Here is a 25,006-nt window from a genome sequence, read left to right as displayed (position 1 = left end):
GTGCGCGATGACGTGAACGGCACGTACGACGGGACGAAAAATACGACGTCCTATACACTGCATTATAACTTTCGGCGTGTAAATCCTTTCTGAGCATGCGCGGAACTTAGTTTGTCGAACAAGCCTACACACGAGGGAACTGTTCGCTGAAACAAGGTTTCAGCGGACAGTTTTTCGGAAATTCCGAAAAACCTTGTTCAGCGGACTGTTCGCTGAAACTGTCCGCTGAACGCCCACACACGGGCGGACTGTCCGCCGAAACACTGTTCAGCGGACAAAGTTGGCCGAACAGTCCCCGCGTGTGTACGCGGCCTAATAGTTGTCCTGTGGACAGATTCTCCTACCTGAGCTGTGGATCTCTGCAGCTCCTCCAGATCCACCATGGGCCTCTTGGCTGCTTCTCTGATTGCATGCCACCAGAGGCACGCGCACACCCACAGCTGGAGGCAATGCGAGTACCCGGCGGGTGCGATGACCGCCGGACACCCGGGATCGCTTGTGACAGAGTGAGAACTGGGACCTGGGTGTGTAAACCCACAGATCCGGGTTCTCTCAGGGGAGAGGAGACAGATCGTGTGTTCATACTAAGTATGAACACCGATCTCTCTCTCCTCCTAGTCAGTCCCATTCCCTCCAGAGTTAGAACACACCTAGGAAACACAGTTAACCCCTTAATCGCCCCTAGTGTTAATAGTGTTAACTTCTTCCCTGCCAGTGACATTTATACAGTAATCAGTGCGTTTTTATAGCACTGATCGCCATATAGTCATCACTGGTCCAAAAAATGTGTCAAAAGTGTCCGATGTGTCCGCCGCAATATCGCAGTCCCAATAAGAATTGCTGATCACCGCCATTACTAGTAAAAAAACAATATAATAATAAAAATGCCATAAATCTATCCCCTATTTTGTAGACGCTATAACTTTTGCTCAAACCAATCAATATAAGCTTATTGCGATTTTTTTTTACTAAAAATATGTAGAAGAATACGGCCTAAACGGAGGAAAAATTATTTTTTTTTTTTCTTAAAGAGGAAGTAAACCCTGATGAGTTTACTTCCTCTTTGATTCCCTGCAAAGGTAAAGCATAATGGACTACTATGCATCGCATAGTCCATTATGTGTCACTTACCTGACACAGGAGCCAGCGAAGTCACCGCTGTCCCCTGTAGTCCGAAGCATCCATCTTCTCGGTGGGTCTCGCTGCTCCGCCGCTGTCATTTGACGAAGCCGCGATGACGTCACTCCCGCGCATGTGCACGGGAGCCGCCACTCACGGCATATCGCCGTTGACAGCGTTGCACTCAGTGCGCCTGCGCGCCGCTGTCTACGGCACATGCGCCGTAGACAGCGGTGCCTGTATTTTGGCATATATCTCCTAAACCGTGTAGGTTTAGGAGATATTTCTGGGACCTACAGGTAAGCCTTAATCTAGGCTTACCTGTAGGTCAAAGTGGTTTGTAAGGGTTTACAACCACTTTAAATGTGGGATATTTCTTATAGCAAAAAGTAAAAGATATTGTGTTTTTTTTTCAAAATTGTCACTCTTCTTTTGTTTATAGCGCAAAAAAATCAAAACCGCAGAGGTGATCATATACCAACAAAAGAAAGGGAAAGGTGTTTGGGTACCATGACGCATGACCGCGCAATTGTCAGTTAAAGTGACGCAGTGCCGTATCACAAAAAATGGCCTGCTCATTGAGCAGCTAAATCTTCCGGGGCTGAAGTGGTTAAACTTCTCCAAAAGTTTATCCCTGACCTGTCTGGTGTGTTCCTTGGGCTTCATGATGTTGTTTGTTCACTAAGCTTCTGTAACAAACCTCTACAGGCTTCACAGAACATTTATACAGAGATTAAAGCGGAGGTCCACCCTAAAGTGGAGCTTCCGCTCATTGGAACCCCCCCCCCCTCCGGCGCCACAATTGGCACCTTTTAGGGGGGAGGGGGGTGCAGGTACCTGTACAGTACAGGTATCTGCACCCACTTCCGGCGTAGATTCTGCAGAAGGTACGCCCCTTTCCACAGAATCTACGCCCCTTTCCAAAGGTCCCTCGCTGCCTGCTGGGAAACACACGGATCCCGGAGACAGCGGGGACCATCCTTATTGCGCAGCGCGACTCGCGCATGCGCAGTAGGGAACTGGGAAATACAGCCGCAAGGCTCCACTTCCTGATTCCCATACCCAAGATGGCGGCGACAGCACCCGAGAGACGATCGAGAGATCGGCTTCGGGTGCCGAAATCGCAGGCGCGCTGGGCGGGTAAGTGTCATTATTTTAAAAGTCAGCAGCTGCAGTATTTGTAGCTGCTGGCTTTTTTTTTTTTTAAACGGAAGACTCCCGCTTTAAATTACACACAGGCGGACTCTATTTACTAATTAGGTGACTTCTGAAGGCAATTGGTTCCACTCGATTTTAGTTTGGGGTATCCCATTCAAGGGGGCTGAATACAAATGCATGCCACACTTTTCACATATTTATTTGTAAAACATTTTGAAAACCATTTATCATTTTCCTTGTGCCACTTTGTGTTGGTCTATCACATAAAATCCCAACAAAATACATTTAAACTTTAGGCTGTAACATGGCAAAATGTGGAAAATTTCTAGGTGTATGAATACTTTTTCGAGGCACTGTACAGGAAAACTGTAGTGGGAGAAATATGAAAGCGTCCATTGCTATCCTTATCCTGGAGAATGATTTCTTTAGCCAATCACCCAGAACACGAGGTCAGAAAAATCAAAACTCTTGATCTACATGTTTACATGAACTCAGAAAGCATGAAAGCCTTTGGATCATCATAACTAGTCAACTAGCATCTTCAAACGTTCAGCAATTGCAGTCTGCATATAGCTTCAGTCTATGCCTCCTTGAAAAGAAACCCAAGGACTAAGCACTATAGCCCTGCTCACTATAAATGGAGAATAAAAAGCGTAGGTTCTATATTTGGTCATAGTAGATAAGGTGGAAGGTGACAGTGAAGAATCCAAAGCGTTGGAAAATGTGCCACTATTATCCAATGGAAAGTCACCCTTTTAATGTATGTAGAGATAACAGCTTCCTGTCCCCATTGGAACAGCTTCAGACTCCCAGAATAAAGTGCCAGATTATCTGTGGGCTGTCATCGCCCCTCTAAAAACCATCCATCCCTCTTTCTTATCTCTAGCTCAGCCTTCCAACCCAGGGAACTCATCTAGTCTACAGCAACCATCCAACCCCAGGCACAGCAGATGTTGCGTCACTCTGGGAGGTCTACACCTCGGTGACGTCAAAGGTATTCCCCCTACATGGATCACGTGGAGCACAGAGTACAAGAGGCAACTTCATAACTCTGGTAGCTTGCTGCTCAGGAGCTGAGCCAAACCTCATACACTGCTCTCTCAGTACAGCGAGTTTTATGATTTAAATAATCTGCTCGCTCCTGACTTTCTGTGCAAACAAGCTCACTGCCGACTTCACGCAAAAGAAGTCATGTCGCAAATTGTGCCTCTTGCAAACAAAATTAAAAATCGCATTTACAAAGCTTTAACATCAGGCTAACGCAGTCTGGGGTTTATTTACTAAAGCTGGAGAGTGCAAAATTAGGCTCACTTCTGCAGAGAAACCAATCAGCTCCCAGGTTATATTGCCAAAGCCCCATTGAACAAACTGAGGTTAGAAGCTGATTGGCTACCATGCACAGCTGCGACAGATTGAGAGCTCTCCAGTTTTAGTAAATCTCCCCCTCTGTTGTTATTCATGTGACTGTAATTGTCAAATGTCATTGGACTTGACTGAAAATAACTGTCACGCTTTTTTTTTTTGTAAATAAGGGTACTTATCCCGCTGTGTTAGCTTTGTGGACTGAGCCTTATGTGCGCGTTATAATCCCACGTGCTTGTTTCTGTCTCCCTTTCCGGCTGGCCCTGCCTCTCTTAATGACTTAGCTTTTCATTATGCTAGAAATGTGCCAAAGTAACGTTATAACCCCGACTGTTGGATCCAGCAGAGCTCTGGGTTCGAGCCCAAACAGGGAGGGATCACAAATGTGGTTTTCTAATACAGCATGGCTATCTGGAGGCTGCTCAGCTGCCAGTAGCCTCACCCTGGACATCATTAAACAGGCTTTTATTGAAGTAGGTACCCTGCATGCCACGTTTCAGTCTAATTATCAAAGCAAGGGGAACCTAGGCTGTCTGGGGCTTGGATTGTTATGGTTTAACCATATAGAGTTCCAAAAGCCTCATATAATGTAACAGCTGTAGAACTCTGAATGATCTTACAAAGTAACTTCTAGTGAACTCTAAATGGCTCTTGTATTGTAACTGTTAAAGAACTCTAAATGGCTCCTACAATGTAACATCAGTAGAACCTTCAATGGCTCATACAATGTAGCATCTATAGACTCTTAATGACTCCTACAATGTTAGATCTATATGACGCTCAATGGCTTACTCAGTTTAACTGCCATAAGACTCTCAATGGCTCATACAATGTAACATCCATAGGACTTTCAATAGCTCAAACGATGTAACACCTATAGAACTCTCAAGGACTTCTACAATGTAACATCTATAGGAATATCAATGGCTCACTCAATGTAACATCTATTCTGCTGTATAGGACTCTCAATGACTCTTACAATGTAACATCCATAGAACTTTCAATGGCTCTTACAATGTAACAGCCATAGAACTTTCAATGGGTTGGGCAATGTAGCATCTATAGAATTTTGAATGACTCCTACAATGTATCTATAGGAATATCAATGGCTCACTCAATGTAACATCTATTCTGCTGTATAGGACTCTCAATGACTCTTACAATGTAACATCTATAGGACTTTCAATGGCTACAATCACATTAAGTACCAGTGTTCCTCAACTCCAGTCCTCAGGGTGCCCCAACAGGTCATGTTTTCAGGATTTCCCTCAAATGAAATGGCTGTGGTAATTACTAAGGCAGTAAAACTGATCAAATCACCTGTGAAAAATAATGGAAAGCCTGAAAACATGACCTGTCGGGGCACCTTAAGGACTGGAGTTGAGAAGCCCTGGCTTACACAAGTTAACATCTAAAGGACTCTAACTGACCCATGCAATGTAACAGTTACAGCACTCTAAAAGGCTCCTGGATTATAACAGTTATAAAATTCTAAACGGCTCATAGAATATAACAATTATAGAATTCTAAACTGATGATGTCATGTAACCGGTATGGAATTTTAAGATGCTGATGCAGCGCAGCCACAAACTGTAGCTAGCTACTAACTCTTAACTGATACAATGTAGCAACTTTTGAATTCTAATAACAATGATAACGTGCAGGAGGGAAAAGCCGGTACATTCAATAGATCCATCCCTTGTGCATGTTAGAGAATGTAAGTTACATTCTGATTGGTTGCTATGGCAACAATCATTTTTTTACCTTTGCTTCTCTTTTTTAGTCAACTATTGCCAATCTTATAAAATCCTAATTTGTTGGTACAGCTTAATGATTTGGAACTCTAAATGCTGCTGCTACAGTGAAGAAAAGACCTCTTGCTAATAGCAATAAGAGTGCATAGTACAAGATCAGAAAGGGATGCACAGCTGTGAGTCGCTCCGCCCCCAATGGGCTCCAAGAATTATTTCTTCAGTCGTTTTAGAAACTAATATTGTTGAGGGTCTTAAGGGCCATCTGCCCCACCTTCACCCTCTCAAAAAAGGTCTTCATTGACTTGGGCTCCAAGATTGAACAGGGATTCACAGCTTTGACTCGCCCCACCCACAAATAGGCTCCAAGAATTATTTCTTCACTTGTTTTAGAAAAATAATATTGTTGAGGGTCTTAATGGCCATCTGCCCCACCTTCACCCTCTCAAAAAAGGTCTTCATTGACTTGGGCTGCAAGATTGAACAGGGATGCACAGCTTTGACTCACCCCCAACCCCAAATGGGCTCCAAGAATTATTTCTACAGATGATCACATATTCCATTGTTCTTTTTTTTTGTTGTTGTTTTGTTTTGTTTTTTTAGAGAGAAGCTAATATTTTTGAGGGTCCCAATGGCAAATCCTCACCTCCGCCCCCACAAAAAAGTCTTCATTAACTTGGGCTCCAAGATCCAACGGGGATACACAGCTTTTACTCACCCCACCCCCAAACAGGCTCCAAGAATTATTTCTACAGATGATCACATACTCAGTTGGGTTTTTTTTTTCATTAGAGAAGCTAATATTGTTGAGGGTCTCAATGGCAAATCCCCCACCCCCTCCCCTCCACACCCACAAAAAAAGGTCTTTATTGACTTGGGCAATTTAAAAAGTTGGCACCAGGTCTGAGAATTAGCTAAGGTGTGATTGGTTACTATGGTGATGCCACTATGTTCGCTTCACCCTGGTTATTCATAAGTGTTGATACAGAAGTGTTGATACAATGTAACAGTTTCGCAACCCAAAGACTGGTGATACAATGGAGCAACTAGAAGGTTGTATATTAGAATAATGGAGCTGTTTTTTATACTCCTCCAGACCGGCAACACAAATGTTATTTGGGACAAGGTGGGATGCTGAACAGAGCATCCTTCTTTCATTCAAATGCAGAGCTGGGGAGGTGTGAAGACAGATCTGCCAATGGGCACAGCCTTGGACAAAGCCCACCCTGGATCCACAATTCCAATAGAGGTGTCTGTGACACATCATCTTTAAGTCTTTTTTTCATTGCCTCTGAGGTTGGACTTGACACCCCCCACCCCCATACCTAGACAAGTCCTTGGCACGTATTTCTATATTCCTGGAGGCAATAATCAGAGCCACATCCCCCTCCCCTCCTCTGCAGACATCATCGCCTGCCTTACTTATAAGGGAAGGGGCTGAGTACTACAATGAATGGATGCATTCTATTACAATACACACATGTAACACTTATTAGCAACTGTGAGAATATACTGCCTGAGGATGTCCTTTACATGCCTGAATATAATAAATGTTACTATTACATGCAAACGATACATCTGTTTATAAATATAGATATAATAAATGTTACTATTACATGTAAGTGACACATCTGTTTATAAATATATATAATAAATGTTACTATTACATGTAAGTGACACATCTGTTTATAAATATATATAATAAATGTTAGTATTGCATGTAAACTGCACATATGTTTAAAAAATATATATATATATTACATTTATTCTAAAATATATTATAAAAATGCCACCTTTTTTATTTTTATTGTAATAATTATGTTATATATATATATATATATATTCTACTTATATCTTTATGTAATTGTGAATGTTTTATTCATCTAAGTTTAATTTAAAAAAAATCTGGAGTGCACAGTCCAGTTGAATGTAAACTACTATATTAAAAAAAGCTGTATCAAGACAACTATTAGGGAAGCAGGCATATTATGCCCATTTAACTGCTGTAGAACCACAAGTTCTAGCCAACCAGTCCCACAACCTGCCCCCAGAACCACTAATGGGAGCAGAATCATACCCATCACCCCTCTATAACTTCTGTAGAACTACAAATCCCAGCAGGTCACCCTATCAGTTCCATAGCCCACCCTCAGAACCATTGATGGGAGCAAATGCAGTCCCATCAGCCACCTATAGCTGCTGTAGAACTACAAGTGCCAGTAGGTCACCCTGCTAGTCCAACAGCCTTCCCTTTATGATCACTGATGGGAGCAGAATTAGACCCATAAACCCTTTATAGCTGCGGTAGAACTACAAGTCCCAGTAGGTCACCCTACCAGTCTCACAGCCTACCCCAAAAGATCACTGATGGGAGAAGAAATGCACCCCTCACCCCTCTAGAGCTGCTGTAGAACTACAAGTCCCAGTAGGTCACCCTACCAGTACCACAGCCTGTGCCTAGGCTCAGTGATGGGAGCAGAATTAGACCCATCACCCTCCTAGAGCTGCAGCAGAACTACAAGTCCCAGTAGGTCACCCTACCAGTCCCACAGCCTGCCCCTTGGATCACTGATGGGAGCAGAATCAGACTAATCACTCCCTCTATAACTAGCAAATAACTAAAAATCCCAGTAGGTCACCCTACCATCCACAGTCCATCCCCTTTTGCAAAAAAAATTCTATGAATCAATACTATGAATCAAGACCACTTTTAGGGAAAGCACAGGCACATTATGCCTATTTAGCTGCTGTAGAACCACAAGTTCCAGCAGACCACCCTACCAGTCCCACAGCCTGCCCCAGAACTACTGATAGGAGCATAATAAGACCCACCACCCCTCTATGCTGCTATAGAACTACAAGTCCCAATAGGTCACCCTATTAGTTCAACAGCCTAACTAACGGGAGCAGAATTAGATCCATCACCCCTCTAGAGCTGCTGTAGAACTACAAGCCCTAGTAAATCACCATACTAGTCCCATAGTCTGCCCTAGCATCACTGATGGGATTAGAATCAGCCCCATCACCCTTCTATAGCTGCTGTAGAACTAAAAGTCCCAGTAGTTCACCCTGACATCCCCACAGCTTACCCCTAGAATCGCTGATTTGAAAAAAAAATAAAGCAAAATCAATATCACTTTTAGGAGAAGCAGGCAATTTGTGCCCATTTAGCTGCTGTAGAACCACAAGTTCCTGCAGACCATCGTTCCCACAGCCTACCCCAAAACCAATGATGGTAACAGAATCAGACCCCCCCCCCACACCTTACAGCTATTGTAGAACTACAAATCCCAGCTGGTCACCCTACCAGCCCAACAGCCCAACATAAGCACTGTAGAAACTTTTGCACCACGTGTAAAATCAAGTAGCAGTAGAAAGTTTGCTCTGCATTCAAGCATCACTGTACCTTGAGTCTCCCAGGGTTCCGGTGGTCACAGGCTTTGTGTGGTCTTCTTGAACAAACAGTTTCCAACACTGAGGTAATATAACAGATGAAGTATGCTCAGCAATGTTAAAGCAACCATAAAAAAAAGTGAAAAACCACTTGGAGCAAGAAAGTGGTTGTGTTAAAAAAAAAAAAAAAAAATCCACTTGTATTCCAAGTTAAAAAATAAAAATAAAAAAAATCTATCTAAACTAAAAAATATATAAAAACTAAATAAAAAGCCTATGCTGTCTATCTATCCAAGACTGGTAATGTACATACAGTGCAAGGCATTGAGCAGTGGGCAGTCCAGATGTGCAGCATCAGTGTACAGTCTGTGTTGTGAGGCTGACACACCAGTGTGGAGCCCTCTTTAAGAGAACTTCTCCAAACCATCAGCGATTAATTTTTTCCAGACCTTCTCCTTTGACATTTCCTCTTTTTTTTTTATGCTGTTGCCTTTCTTCCTCCAAGTTACAGGGGTCTTTAAACCAGTGCAAATAGAGCTGGGGATCCTGTCTTTATTAGGGGAGGGACTCAGGGAGGAGGGGACTTCACAAAAAAAAAAAAAAACTCATTCACTTTTTTTTTTCTCTTGGCAGGGGTGAGTTTAAAGAAGAAAAAAAAAAGCATACAATTACCATAATTGCAACCATTGCATGAGCCAACATAGGCTGTCACCACCTGATTTTTTTTTATTTTTATATTGTACAAAGAGATCTGCTAGAGGGGGAATTGCTGCTGCAAATCTGAGACTTTTTGGAACTGATGCTATTTTTTTGTTTTATATATATATATATATATATATATATATATATATATATATATATATATATATATATATATATATATATATATATTCCTCTATTTAAATTTAGAAATATATATATATATATATATATATATATATATATATATTTAAATTGAAATATATATATATATATATATATATATATATATATATATATATATATACATTTAAATAGGGGAATATATATATTTATATTCTTATATATATATATATATATATATATATATATATATATATATATATATATATATATATATATATATATATATATATATATAAAACAAAAAAATAGCATCAGTTCCAAAAAGTCTCAGATTTTCAGCAGCAATTCCCCATCTAGCAGATCTCTATGTACAATATAAAAAAAAATCAGGTTCTTCGAACTGATGCATTTTTTTACATTTATTTTACTTTTTTTTAACGATCAGAAAACTTTTGCAAAAGTTTAGGCAGTTTGACAGCTGCTATAGTTACATGACTACCCAACCTACCGGACCATTGAATCAACCCCCCCCCACAGATTGCTTATCTAAAACCATCAGGACCGTTACCTCTATAGCCATGGAAGGGTTAAAAAGACAGGGATGTGAAAAATACCACTTTTTTATTTTAATTGGTGGAAAATGTTTTTTTCTTTTTTTTTTTTTTCTAACATCGCAGATTTCCAAGAAAAAAAGGTGCCCCCCTTCCCCTCCTACAGTTACAAGCATATTATCGGACTTCCCTCCAGCTCCCCTCCGGTCCAGAGTAAAAAATAAGATGCTTTAGAGTTAAATGTCATTGAGCCAGGCTGCAGTTTGAGGAACGGTCGGTAGATGGCGCTGTTGAGAAAATAATAAATATACAGTATGGAGAAAATTCATGGCAATTTATTTATTTATTTATTTTTTTGCTTTTGCTGAATTGCTTCTGAGACTCCACTGTATTGCAAAAAATGCTGTGAACACTGCAAGCTTGCTGGAACAAGAGTTGTAGTGTGTGCTCCCAGCTGAGTTTGCAATAATCACTGTAAGTCTCAGTAAATAAGTGATAGTGCCACAGCATCATCCCTATAAAATTACCAACCCATTTCTGCTGATGGCTGGGGGGCTGGGGGGTGGGGGGGGGGGGGACAACTGATTATTGAATAGTGCCACTGGAAATCCTTCCTCCCTTACACCCCCAGAGGTGAATAAACATACTGGCACATAGATCTCATTGCAAACGTGGAACTGGCTAATATGATTTTGATGGGGTTGTTACAAAGCATAGCACTCTGAAAAAAAGCAGTGGGGAAGAGAGGACAAGGAGGGGGGTTATTAACATAATAGGCTGGTTAGGGAAGAAAAAGAAAAGAAATATATATATATATATATTATGCGATCACATGCAATATACTGTAAATAAAAAAAAATACAAAAAATAAAAATAAAAAAAATAAAAACAAAAAATACTAAAAATACATATATAAAATAAATTATAAAATGTTATAAAATATATAAATAAATAATCATTACCATAATAGGCTGGTTAGGAAACATTTTATATATATATATATATATATATATATATATATATATATATCTATCTATCTATATATATATAGATATATAGATAGATAGATAGATATAGATAGATAGATAGATAGATAGATAGATATGTCTACATAGATAGATAGATATGTCTACATATATAGATATATATATATATCTATATGTAAATATATATATATATATATATATATATATATATATATATATATATATATATATATATATATACATATATATATATATACATATATATATACATATATATATTTTATGTTTTATAACCAGCCTATAATGGTAATATGGTAGTGACTATTTATTTATATATGTATATATTTTATAACATTTTATTATAATTTATATATATTATTATATATAACGTTTCTTCATACACATGGCAATCACATGCAATATACTGTAAATAAATAAATAAAAATAAATAAATAAATACATATATATTACATTATAAATGTTTTAAAATATATACATATATAGACAAATAGTTATTGCCATATTACTATAATAGGCTGGTTAGGAAATATAAAAAAAGAAAAAAAAATCTTTCATGTTTCTGCCAAGAAATGGCAATCACATGCAATATAAATAAAAACAAATAAATACATTCATACATTATAAAATGTTATAAGATATATAGATATATAAATAAATAATTTGACTAAAGTGTATCAGAACCCATAAATATAAATGGAACATATTTATTTAGCAAATGTTGTAATCACTAATAACAGCCTGTATTTGACACTTATATGACACTATGACAGTTTTTTTTATTTAAAAAAAAATAAAATAAAATTCAGACACATTGTATAAAAAGATGTAGCATGCAGTTTAGTAGTCCTTAGACCAGATGGACACAGACACTTTTGGGTATATAACATAAAATGTGGGTGCTCGGGGGATACAGTTGCTGTGTTCAGCAATGTAGGACTGTATGCGGATTATGCTGCTACATGCGTAGATGCAGGCAGACGGAGTACAACCCTGGGCAAAGACAGTCTGTGTCTGAAGGGGGGGAGGGGGCTCCAGTAATACACATTTACGCATAAACCATTCATTATATTGGTCAGCTCTACTGAGCAGCTGTGAATCCTGTGAACGTGAATACGCCCGCAATTTACGCTCTATACCCCCTGGTGCCCAACCTGCAGCACGATTGCCTGATGTGGCCTTGTGGTATATGATGTGTGGCCCTCTGACCTCAGCAATCTGTAGCTGGTACATTGATTCTGGTAATAGCATTGATCTCTACTACTCTTGTATAACATGTTCCCAGTCTCATATTGCCTTCTGTAGCATATCCCCAGCCATAAATGTATCCTGCCCACACTCTCTGACCCTCATTTCCTCTATTAGGTCTGCAGTTTCTGACAGTCCTCCCAAGCATTATATATATATATTGAGAATTACGTGCAGCCCATTGGGGATGACGGGGGCCACATCTGAGGCCCCCCTTTTAGCTCACAACCACTGCTCTATACCCAAAAGTGTTTTACAGAAATAAGGGAAACAGTGACAATACACCTTAATACACAAGGGTTCAGGGGCTTGCTCATGGGAGCTTGCAATCTATAACATTTATTATGGATTGTCAACGGTCAACTTTAGGGCTTGTTTTTATCAACCAGCCCCCCCCCCCCCCCTTACATTGCAGAGGCAGCCAGATGGAAAAATACACATGCCTCCGTGGCAATGGATTGCCTCCCTGCCATGCTCAGCGGGCAGTACTGCCATGAATTGTGACACATTCAAGTCGATGCATGTGGCTGCAGCTTGGTGGTGTGGCATTTACAGGGTTAAAACAGAAGGTGAAGAGGAGCCATATCGCCTCCTTACCACCTGTCAAATGCTTCTGAAAAGTGATTCACCACATCTCACTTTTCAGAGGAGCCACGAGGTCTGCCGTGTGTCTAAATGTAGCCTTATGCCAGCCAAACATGGATCAAAGTTTGGTCGGTTTAGCAGAGACGAGCCGAATTTTGATCCATATATGGGCAGGCTGGTTGTACAAAAGTCATAAAACCTGCTATTTGAACAAAAAAAAAAAGTTTTAACCCTGTAAATGCTGCTCCATCACGCTGCAACTGCATGCATTGACTTGAATGGGTGGCAGTCGGTGGCAGTACTTCCCACTGGGCATGATAGGGAAACCAACCATTGCAACTGTGTGCCATGTGTATACTTCCATCCAAGGATGATAAATATAAACTCTAATGCTGACCTTTGACATTACATAATAAATGTTTTAAATTGCAAATTCTTACAAAAAAAAAGACTAATCTATGGGCTGCTCTAGTCTGCCAGGGCAGATCCTGTATAAGCATATAGGGGTGATTAACCATTGTTTCCTAAACTGAAATACACAGTTCTCCTCGTGTCTCTTCATTGTCATAGCAATACACAAACACAACACGTGACAATGACATATGACAATGTGTCCCCGGGTTTACTATGACACTGAGGAGACTCTCCCTTTGTACACTCTTCTTCCATTTTAATGAGTTGGGATTTCTCCTTTCCAGCCATTGTTTTCTTTTTCCTAAGTTTGTGTCCTGTGCCAGAATATATTTCTCTATGCCGGTTGTGGCGTCCCACTCCCAGCGCTAGTTATCTGACATTCATTCGAGCTGCTGGGTAGAGAACTGGCTGCTGAGAGGCCCCTCCTCTGTATTAGGTACAGTATGAGAATGATTAGGACTGTGCTGTCTCATATTGCCTGCAGCTGGGGGCAAGCAGGGGGGATGTCAGGCTGAAATGTACAGCTATTATGTTATGTATTCCTTTATATTATCCTCTATTTATCCGTATCTATCGAACTACTTCTACATCTATCTATCTATCGATCTATCTATCTATCTATCTATCTATCTATTTATCTATCTATCTATCTATCTATCTATCTATCTATCTATCTATCTATCTATCTATCTATCTATCTATCTATCTATCTATCTATCCAATAACAGCTCCATGATAAAGGAGGACCCAATGCAACAAAAAATGAAAAATAAAGCTGCCCTGCCCCCCCTGTTTAGCTGACAAGGCCTGTCTATCTATCTATCTATCTATCTATCTATCTATCTATCTATCTATCTATCTATCTATCTATCTATCTATCTATCTATCTATCTATCTATCTCTCTATCTATCTACTATATCTATCTATCCATCTATCCATCTATCTATCTATCTATCTATCTATCTATCTATCTATCTATCTATCTATCTATCTATCTATCTATCTCTCTATCTATCTACTATATCTATCTACTATATCTATCTATCCATCTATCTATCTATCTATCTATCTATCTATCTATCTATCTATCTATCTATCTATCTGTCTATCTATCTATCTATCGATCTATCGATCTATTGATCTATTCAATAACAGCTCCATGATAAAGGAGGACCCAATGCAAATTCCCCAACAAAAGAATGAAAAATAAAGCTGCCCTGCCCCCCCTGTTTAGCTGACAAGGCCTGTCTGTCTATCTATCTATCTATCTATCTATCTATCCAATAACAGCTCCAAAATAAGGGGGAACCCACCGCAAATCCCCCACACAAAAAAAAAAAGGATTAGGGTCCACCCTCCCAAAATATATCCCTGACATCTTGGGTCTGGTATGAATTTTAAAGGGATGCCCCATGCAAAAAAATGAATCAATCAATTAATTAATTAATTAATTAAAAAATTTATGGGGACCCTCAAATTCCATACCAAACTGTCTGGCCATAATAGGGAGTTGAAGTGAATGCACACTTCCCTTTTGAACCATAGTAGGCCACATATCTTCCGGATAGGGAGGGGGCCCTCTATCTATCTATCTATCTAACTATCTAACTATCTACTATATCTCTATCTATCTATCTATCTATCTATCTATCTATCTATCTATCTATCTATCTATCTATCTATCTATCTACTATATCTATATCTCTATCTATCTATCTATCTGTCTATCTATCTATCTATCTATCTATCTATCTATCTATCTATCTATCTATCTATCTATCTATCTATCTATCTATCTATCTATCTATCTATCTATCTATCTACTATATCTATATCTCTATCTATCTATCTATCTGTCTATCTATCTATCTATCTATCTATCTATCTATCTATCTATCTATCTATCTATCTATCTATCTATCTATCTATCTATCTATCTATCTATCTATCTATCTATCTACTATATCTATATCTCTATCTATCTATCTATCTGTCTATCTATCTATCTATCTATCTATCTATCTATCTATCTATCTATCTATCTATCTATCTATCTATCTATCTATCTATCTATCTATCTATCTATCTATCTACTATATCTATATCTCTATCTATCTATCTATCTGTCTATCTATCTATCTATCTATCTATCTATCTATCTATCTATCTATCTATCTATCTATCTATCTATCTATCTATCTATCTATCTATCTATCTATCTACTATATCTATAGCTCTATCTCTATCACACTGACAGTCAGATATCATAACCAAGCAAGGCATTGCAGGGCTGTGGGGGGAAGAGTCTGAAAGAAAGATTGTCAGCTCTGTGCCAGTACAATTAGAACTGATGATTAGAAGAATAAGGAAAACTTCTGCCTTCCTCTTGTAACATTTTAGCTCTCAGTGTGCAGAGTCTGAGCTGGTGACATGTAAGCACCCAGCACATTATTCTAATAACACTAATACACAAGCTGTTCAGAGACAGCAACAATGAGGACCCATTAAGCCACCGTCTAGCAGGTAGGACGTCTGGGACCTTTTATTATACAACGTGTATGAAAATGTTATAGTGACACTTACCAACACAATGTTAGGCGGGTCATGTGCTATCTCTAGCACATTACCTCTTTTGTTGTGCCTAACACCTCCCCTAAAATGTACTTTTAACCTCCTAAGTCCTGTCTGAAAGCCCAACTTTTACTGAAGCCTTAAAGCGGGAGTCCACCGGGACTCCGCGTTTTTTTTTTAAAAGCCAGCAGCTACAAATACTGCAGCTGCTGACTTTTAAATAGCGACACTTACCTGTCCAGCGCGCCCGCGATGTCGGCACCCGAAGCCGATCGCTCGCTCGTGCCGCCGCCATCTTGGGTATGGGAATCAGGAAATGGAGCCTTTCGGCTTCATTTCCCGGTTCCCTACTGCGCATGCGCGAGCCGCGCGGCGCAATCCAGACGGTCCCCGCTGCCTCTGGGAGCTGTGTGTTTCCCAGCAGGCAGCGGGGCACTTGCTGAAGGGGGCGGGCGCTTGCGGAAAGGGGCGTAACGTACGCCCCTTTCCGCAGAGAGCTAGCCCGGAAGTGGGTGCAGTTACCTGGATTATCCAGGTAACTGCACCCCCCTCCCCCCTGAAAGGTGCCGATTGTGGCGCCGGAGGGGGGGGGGATTCCGATGAGCGGAGGTCCATTTTAGGGTGGACCTCCGCTTTAACCTTAACAGACAAACTACCATAAAGTCGACAAAACAAACAGAGATTTCACCGCTCCAAGTCAAAACCACTGACAGGCTGCTAGCTCTCCCAATGGATGGGGGTTCCAGGTGCAGGCTGACTGCATAAGCCAAATGTGTAGAAACAGCTCATGAGTAAGCGCTGTTTGCAGCGTGAAACGCATTAGAAATTTTATTCAAAAATCCTTTTTTGTTCCCTTTTTGCTGTGATGTTTTGTTCAATGGAGTTTTGCACTTGCATTTTGAAGAAATAAAGGCATCTAATTTTTACACAATCCAGAGTGCGGCTATCCAGAGTTTCATTCTGTTTCTACACATTAGACAAACTACCATCTAAACTATCGGCCAACACTGAACTATCAAATAAATTGTTGGTCCAACACTGAGCTATCACCTGAACTATTGTTCTCATGAAGAACTATCTGCTAATTTAATGGTCCAATACTTACCTATCACCTGAATTATTGGCCAATACTGAACTATCAACTAAATGATTGGTCCCATAAGGAATTACAGGTACCAGGTTCCGTTCCAAGGACCAGGTCATTAAAAAACGGATTGGTCGTTAAACAAGGAGCCACAAGTAATCAATATATTAAGCATTCTTAACTACTGTACTGTATTGTGAAAAAAAGGTCTAAACACAAAACCCCAGCTCAATAATGTTGTTTTAATTTGCATAAGTGCAGAACACAAACAAAAATTCTGTATTGTGTAGCACTGCCCCCTTGAGGACTGCTAAAGATTACCTGCTCATCTGCACGGCCATGACCAAGTGAACCTTCCAACCCACCTGACACTCTGGGTTCAGACATCCTGTTAACACTATAAAGCAAGAATCAAGCAACTCAATAGTAATAGGTTCTGAAATGTTTTACTTGAATCAAATAGAAAAGTTATTGTACAAAGAAAGGAGTACATCCATCAAGCTGTGACAACTCAGCAAACATACTCCTCTAAACACAACAATGGTTGGACAATGAATAATGTTATATACACAAAGGTACACTATATTCAGATCCCTGGTCACTTTTTGGTGGATGTTTAAGTTACACTTGTGGCCACACTGAGATTAATGCAGTCTAGACAGCCTAGGCTATATTCCTGGGGAGCTAATCTCCCGCTGGTTAGATATATATATATATATATATATATATATATATATATATATATATATATATAGGCTTCATAGAAGTGATGGCAGTAGAGTTCCATGTGGCAGATCTATTATTCTTCGCTATCTAGTTGGAGCTCATTAATTGTAATCCGTGTGGTGATAGATGAAACAATAGATTCCAAGTAGTGTAGGCCTAAGGCCGCGTACACACGGGCGGACTGTTCGCCCAACTTTGTCCGCTGAACAGTGTTTGGGCGGACAGTCCGCTCGTGTGTGGGCTTTCAGCGGACAGTTTCAGCGGACAGTTGGACGGACAAGGTTTTTCGGAAATTCCGAAAAACTGTCCGCTGAAACCTTGTTTGAGCGAACAGTCCGCCCGTGTGTAGGCTTGTTCGTTAAACAAAGTTGCGCGCATGCTCAGAAAGGATTTTCACGCCGAAAGCTATAATGCAGTGTATAGGACGTCGTATTTTTCGTCCCGTCGTACGTGCCATTCACGTCATCGCGCACGGTTTCAGCAAACTGTTCGTCCGTCGTGTGTGGCCATGTCCGTCCATGCTAAGTTTGAGCGGACTGTTTGCCGAAACTGTTGGACGGACAAAGTTGGGCGAACAGTCCGCGCGTGTGTACGCGGCCTAAGGCTTCTGGGTAAAGTGTTTCAGCAATGCAGTAAAGTTTTTTTTGGGTAAAGATATGTGTGTACTGTGTTCTGTAATGGTGGTAGTGGATAGGTAAAGATTGAGCAAGTTGCTCTCTCATCAACGACCCAAATCGTTTCACCGTCTCCTGGACAGGAACATGGATGGCGACACTCCGGCAACGGCTCCTCTGTCTCAGTCTTTTGTAGCGACTTTCCCCACATGTCCACACCAATGGGTAGCCGCTGTAAATGGTGCTAGTAACAAGATGTCCGTTAGTGGGCAACAGGCCCCGGCCTCTCAGGCCTTGTGGTGGAAGTAATGTTTCGTGTGGTAGGCTGCAACCTCTCTGTCACATGTCAGGCCCAGGAGGAAGAGAGCATGCCCGGGCCTCCTAAGCTCCTTTTATCATCCCTCCCAGCAACCTTCAGGCCACTGCAAGGGTCCCTGGGATTTGTAGTCTTTATGGTACGAGAATGTATAGCAGCAGATTCTAGAAGGACTATACGCCCCATAACTCCGCTGGCACACAGGTATAAGGTCACTGACTGCTGAATAGTCACAGAGCAAACAATATGCAAACACTGGAAGGTATGAAACTTTCTGGTTACAGTCTACAGTACAATGATGTATAGCGCATTGTTCGGGTGGGGATAGATGGTCGTAAGTCTGAGTGGTCATTAAAAAGGTAAGTCATTAAATGAGGAGTATCTGTATCACCTACCATACTGGCCCAATACTGACCTCGCAACTGAACTATTAATCCAATACTTAAAGGGTAACTCCACTTTCGTGGGAAAAAAATAGCAAAAAAAATAAAAAATATACAGCATATACGATTATGACTCAAATCATATTGTTTTTGAATGTTATTAAAAATGACCTTTCCTTTTAAATCTGCAACTCTGTAATTTTCTGTAAAATGCAATATGGCTACCTGGAGGCGCTCTGTACACAGAGAGTGTACAGAACAACCCCCTTAAACATAATTTCATACATGTGTGATTGGCTCACTGATTGTCCCAGAAGTCTGCACTAAGATACATGTCAGATTTCAGGCATTCACTGCAACAAAATTTTTATTTTTGGTGAGATACTCCCAATAGGAAATCAAATCTAAAGGGATGCAGGCCCAGCAATGTTCTCATTAGAGCCCTGTAAGTGCAATTGATGATTATGAAACCACTCCCATTAGATCCACTTTCCCACATGGACACAGAGAAACAAACAGGGATTTCTTCAGAATAACAAAAGGTCGGAATCTGCAACAAAGTTTGTTAAAAATCCTTGTAAGATACATAGATCACCCGGAGTGGAGTTACTTTTTAACAATTGGCTGATCTATTGGTCCAATACTGCACTATCACCTGAAGTCCCCCCTTCCACCATTATTTAATTATTTATATATTTATTTTTCTGAAGATGAACTCCAGAAAACGAAAAAGTCATCCATTGCAGTGGGGATGCTCAGTTAAAAAAAAGAAGTTTGCCTTATTTACTGTTGGAGCAGGTACTACTCAGAGTAAAGTGACAGAATCTCTTACTTACCCACCCCTTTATACACATTCCTGCCTTCCCTGTGCACCCCCATCTATTGATTGCTGCTGGGTACAATACCTCCTCCCAGGATGCAGGGCTCGGGCCTGGGTGGCCAATCAATAAGCCTGAACACTGACAACATCATCAACCCTGTTTAATAGCGGTCCAGACAAAGCTACACTACTCCTCTAGCGAAAAGCGTTGGCGTCACCACAGTCATGTGACACCACTCACAGTATGCCCCGCTACAAAGGGATTAGAAAGAGAAGGCGATTCATACCATCACCTGACATAAACTGTGTTTGCTGTGGATCACCTCGTGGACCACTCTGCTTTATCAAAAAGCTCTTTGACCTAAAGTGCAACTGACTCATAGCACCGGCCCAGTACTGAAACAGCGGAAGTTATAGAACATCTGAACCCATCAGGATGTGGTAACGTATGGATGTACAACTTCACATATCACTTGCTGGAACATCTGATTTGAACTGCTTCCTTTAAGAGGCTGACCAGAAGAGTACCATATGAATGCTCAGATTCTTAACTTAAACCTTTGCAGTGGTTCTCCTTTGTACTTCCACTCACTCAGCAGCCAGCCTTGGTCATTGCATGAATGGCCACAGAAGGCTGTGCTTACTCCGCTAGTGAGCGTGTGAACGCATTGAATGATTCGTACCTAGGTTGTTACTATACCGCTTCATGATACACAGTCTACATAATGAGGAGCACCGTGCTGGTAGACTGGATATCAACAGTGTATTAATTCATCTGAACTCCCTGCAAATGGCTATCCATGTCATCTACCTCATGTGCCTTTTCCATCATTTGGCCAATCACATTCACATGACTTCATCTTGGACTGAGTCCTCTACGGAGCCCCATTGATACAGGACATTACCCTCACTCATAGATTCTACATTCATTGGACCAGAAACTGGATCCAGTACTCCAATTCTTTTATACCAGGATAATATTACCACCAGATGATTTTCAATCACTAATTTTCATCAGGACTGAATCCAGTAACATTAATCAGTTTGCGCCTTGATGGTATCAGCATGGTCAACGAGTGACGTCCATTCCCTGGGGGCCATTCATATACGGATTGTCAGGAAACATTGACACGCTTATTTACTCACCCAAGTGACACTTGTGGCATGACAACCTGTATGTGAATGATATTTGGCGTCCAGACTTTTTGTTTTTGTGTAATGTTTTGTGTGTTTTTTCTGTCTTCTGTCTACTTCCACTTTTTCGTCTTGTAGTGTTTTAATTATTTGATCCCGTATATGTGAAGTTGCAATGATATTGCTTTTCATACTGTGTATCTCTTTAGCTGGTACTTTTTGAACCTAATAAATCTTGTACTTTAATGATTAGCCATGATTATGACCCTCTGTTGCCTTAGTAGACTCTTTCTTACCCAGGTAGTCTGTACCTAGGTTTTTTCTCGTATGCTTGGCCAATCAATAGGCCTGAACACTGTCACCTGATAATGAGGACAACGTCATCAACCCTGTTTAATATCTGACACAACACTGAGCGTACACAAGTGTTGATCCCCCGATGCAATAGACCGCTAAATGTGTGAAGGGAAGGTGAGCAGTTAGGTCAGGAAGTGGGCATGCAGGGTACGGAAGAACAGGACCACAGAAAAATATATAAAAAATGGGTGGGCAGACATCAATACAAAGTAGTCAACCAAAGCCCCATGAATGAATGAATGAATGAATGAAATACTTGTATAGCGCACAATGCGAACTGAATCGCCTCTAGGCGCTGTGGCGAGCTTTGATCATCTGCTAAAAGAGGAAGGTCTTGAGTTTTTTCCTAAAAGCCAGGTGATTTTCTTGCAGGCGGATGTTGATTGGTAGAGCATTCCATAGCCGAGGCCCTTGGACAGTGAATCTCCGATCCCCCTTGGATTTATACCGGGCTTTGGGCACGAGGAGGAGGTTTTTGTTGGCTAATCGAAGACTGCCGTTTGGTGTGTGTAATGATTTATTTTCTCCATTAGGTATTGCGGAGCTTCTCTATGCACACATTTGTGGGTGAGGCAAAGGGTCTTGAACGTGATCCGATTTTTTACGGTTAGCCAATGTAAGCTCCTCAGCGAAGGAGAGATGGATTCCCATGGTTTTTTTTCCTGTTATCAGCCTTGCTGCCCATACACACTATCAGATTTTCTGCTGATTTTTGTCTTCAGATTTACCAAAACCATGTAGTGCAAGGGCCTGCCTGATTGCATACAAATTGAAACTTCTAAGGTTTGACCTCATATTATATGGTTTTGGTAAATCTGAAGGAAAAAAATCGGCAGAAAATCTGTGCATGGGACTCAAGAGCAACAAATACATTTAGGGGAGGTTGCAAACTCCAGAGAGACAAAGAGCAGTGATGTCATGACTGGGGCATGACCAAGGGTGGTCTGTATGTCCTGACACTCCTGGAAATATTGATTTTAGCATAATCCATATGGGGTCTCTAACTTTGCGATACTAGTTGACCAAAGCAAGAGCATGGGTGGTAAATCATTTTAAATATTTTTCTCTGCTATACTCAGCTTAAATAGCCTGCGGTGATGACAGGGTCTCTTTAAAATTTTGATGGTCATGTGTGAGCATACTATGCTATGGAGGCTGGAGAGGAAAGAGAGAAAGGAGGAGACACCCTCCAATGCTTTCTATCAATACTTTCCCTGACAGCATCAAGCTGGACGGTGTCCTCTGCTGCCACCAAATTTATAGTCCATTCCAGCCAATAGCAATGATAACCTCATGCATTCACTTAAGCAATCCTGCAAGCAAACAAAAACATAGGGCTAAACCATGTAGTTTTATTACCTTTGCCACTACCACAATCAGTTCTTGCCCTTGCCACCATGATCGTCAGCAGCAGGAACAAATCCTTTGATGAATCTTATTAGATCAATTCAATCTCTCTCCTTGAGGCCACTGTGAGTGTAGCCACACAGTTCTCATTAACATTTGACATCCAAGCATCCCCTTGACCTACTTCATCTGTGCACATCAAAGATCCGGCATATGACACGACATGCATATAATACTCTGCCTTATGACCTTAATATGGAAATGAACTGCAATATTGCTTCAATTTAGGTAGATATTCTGCAAGCATCATTGTACATAAAAATAAATAGAATTAAAGAAACCTAAATTGAGTTAAGGAGGAACTTGAGGCAGCCATATTTCAGTTCATATATATTGACTGAAATGCAGAAGTTATTTGTGCACTTTCTTCAATCCAGGCTGAAATGTCAAATGAAATTCTCAGTGGAAGCGCCCACACTGGTGTATAGCTCCCAACTGTCCCTGATTTCGAGGGACTGTCCCTGATTTGGAGCAATGTCCCTCTGTCCCTTATTCCTCCTCATTTGTCCCTCATTTTGGTCTAATCTATATAGTTGTATATAAAATGCACTATTTATCAATCAAAAAGTGTTTTCCAGAGCTAAACCTTTCATCTGACTTCTAAATTGCTACATTTGTAAATTACAAAAGCCAATATAAAGGAATAGTAGTGGTAAAAAAAAAAGCACTCGTGGGTTTAACCAATCTTGTTTTTTTGTACAATTCTCCTTTAAAGGGGTGTGGCAATGGGGTGTGTCCTATGCCTGCATACTTTTGCTGATAGGTGTCCCTCATTTTCATCTCAAAAAGTTGGGAGGTGTGCTGGTGACTGAAATGATAGGGAAGGTAGAGGATAGGTGCCTCCTGCCTTCAGTCTCCATGGGAGTTTTAACCATGCCAAGTCACCAGTATTACCTGTAGTATCTCTGCAGCGGATCTTTCCCCATCACTAACTTACAGTGACTTTTGCACAGTGTCACTATATTGAGGAGGCTATTTTGGTAGAGGCAAGACATTTGCTTACTTATGTCAGAGTCTCCAGCAAGGAGAACAGTGAACAGCGCGGTAATAGCATCACCAAATCTCACTCCAAATCTTCTGTTACTAGCTGTTAGAGGCAACAGTGCCTTAGATCTCACACTGCAGTTAGGCAACTATAGGATTCAAGACAGTGCTGCTGTTAGAAACCACGGGGCCCCACACAGCCAACCTGACAGCCCCCCCAAATAAACACAGTTTACTTTGCTTCAGATATGAATAAACACTCTAAGTGATTAGTACCCATCACTCATTGTGTTCATTCAGGAAAGGAAGGGGCTGGTAAATGTTACACATATATATATATATATATATATATATATATATATATATATATATATATATGTACTCAGACCCTTCCCCCACTCTCTATCCTTAGGGGGAGGTGGTGGTGATTACTGAAACTGATCCCCTGTATGGTTTTCTCTGCGGCAACTGAAAGCCAGCGGCAGGGAAAGGAGAAGAAGCCAGCTTTCAGCTGCTGCAGAGAGAGCAATACAGGGGATCAGTTCCAGTAATTGCCCCCCTGCCACACCAATTACCCTTCCTGTGTACATCTGATCCCCCCAGCTGCCTGGGTCCCCCTGCATGCTGGGCCCTATACAGTAAGACTGGTGGTACCCCCTTATCCACGGCCCTGGCCCTGGCCCTAGGTACAGGAGTGCCTAGGCAGTGGCACTCCCACAGATTAGGTGGTGCACTGCTATTTTTCAGAAGGAATTCTAGAAATAATATTTATTTTTTAGGATATTGCTTAGGCACAGAAAACACTTCTAGATGTTCCCTCTAACATAGTAAATCTTCACTTTTTTAGTTCAGTTCCACTTTAAGGCAGCCATACAAAAACAGGTGTTTTTTTTTTTAGGTAGACGGTGGCCAAAACAACTACCTTTGAGCTACATTGTATAGGCATTTGAGATGTGTGAAGCATTTGCATAGACTTGAATAAACTTATTAACATAACACAACATGAACTCCAACTGGTTTTTATTGACTGTATACACCATCCCTTTACTGGTTTTGTATTTAAATTGTTTTTGTCGTAGGAGGGGATGGGTGGAAGATTTAGAGGATATAACAGATGAACAGTGGAATGTATCTTGGAAACAGGCCCACTGAGTACCCTATCTCCATCACAGACGGTGTGACACCTACTACTGCTATAT

General features: G+C 40.7%; 1 protein-coding gene across 1 annotated transcript in view; it reads right to left on the bottom strand.

Annotated features, from left to right (window-relative positions):
* Positions 1 to 9,308, bottom strand: part of HAS2 (hyaluronan synthase 2) — a 40,109-nt gene extending 30,801 nt beyond the window's left edge. The window contains exon 1 of the mRNA XM_077493277.1: positions 8,797 to 9,308. The gene's annotated coding sequence lies outside the window, so the exon portion shown is untranslated. The remainder of the gene's footprint in view (positions 1 to 8,796) is intronic.
* Positions 9,309 to 25,006: the final 15,698 nt, after the last annotated feature.

The sequence above is a fragment of the Lithobates pipiens genome, unplaced genomic scaffold, assembly GCF_037356315.1.
Source record: "Lithobates pipiens isolate NorthernLeopardFrog02 unplaced genomic scaffold, aLitPip1_a1.2 Scaffold_19, whole genome shotgun sequence".
Taxonomy (NCBI): Eukaryota; Metazoa; Chordata; class Amphibia; order Anura; family Ranidae; genus Lithobates; species Lithobates pipiens.
This window is presented reverse-complemented; position numbering and strand designations above follow the sequence as displayed.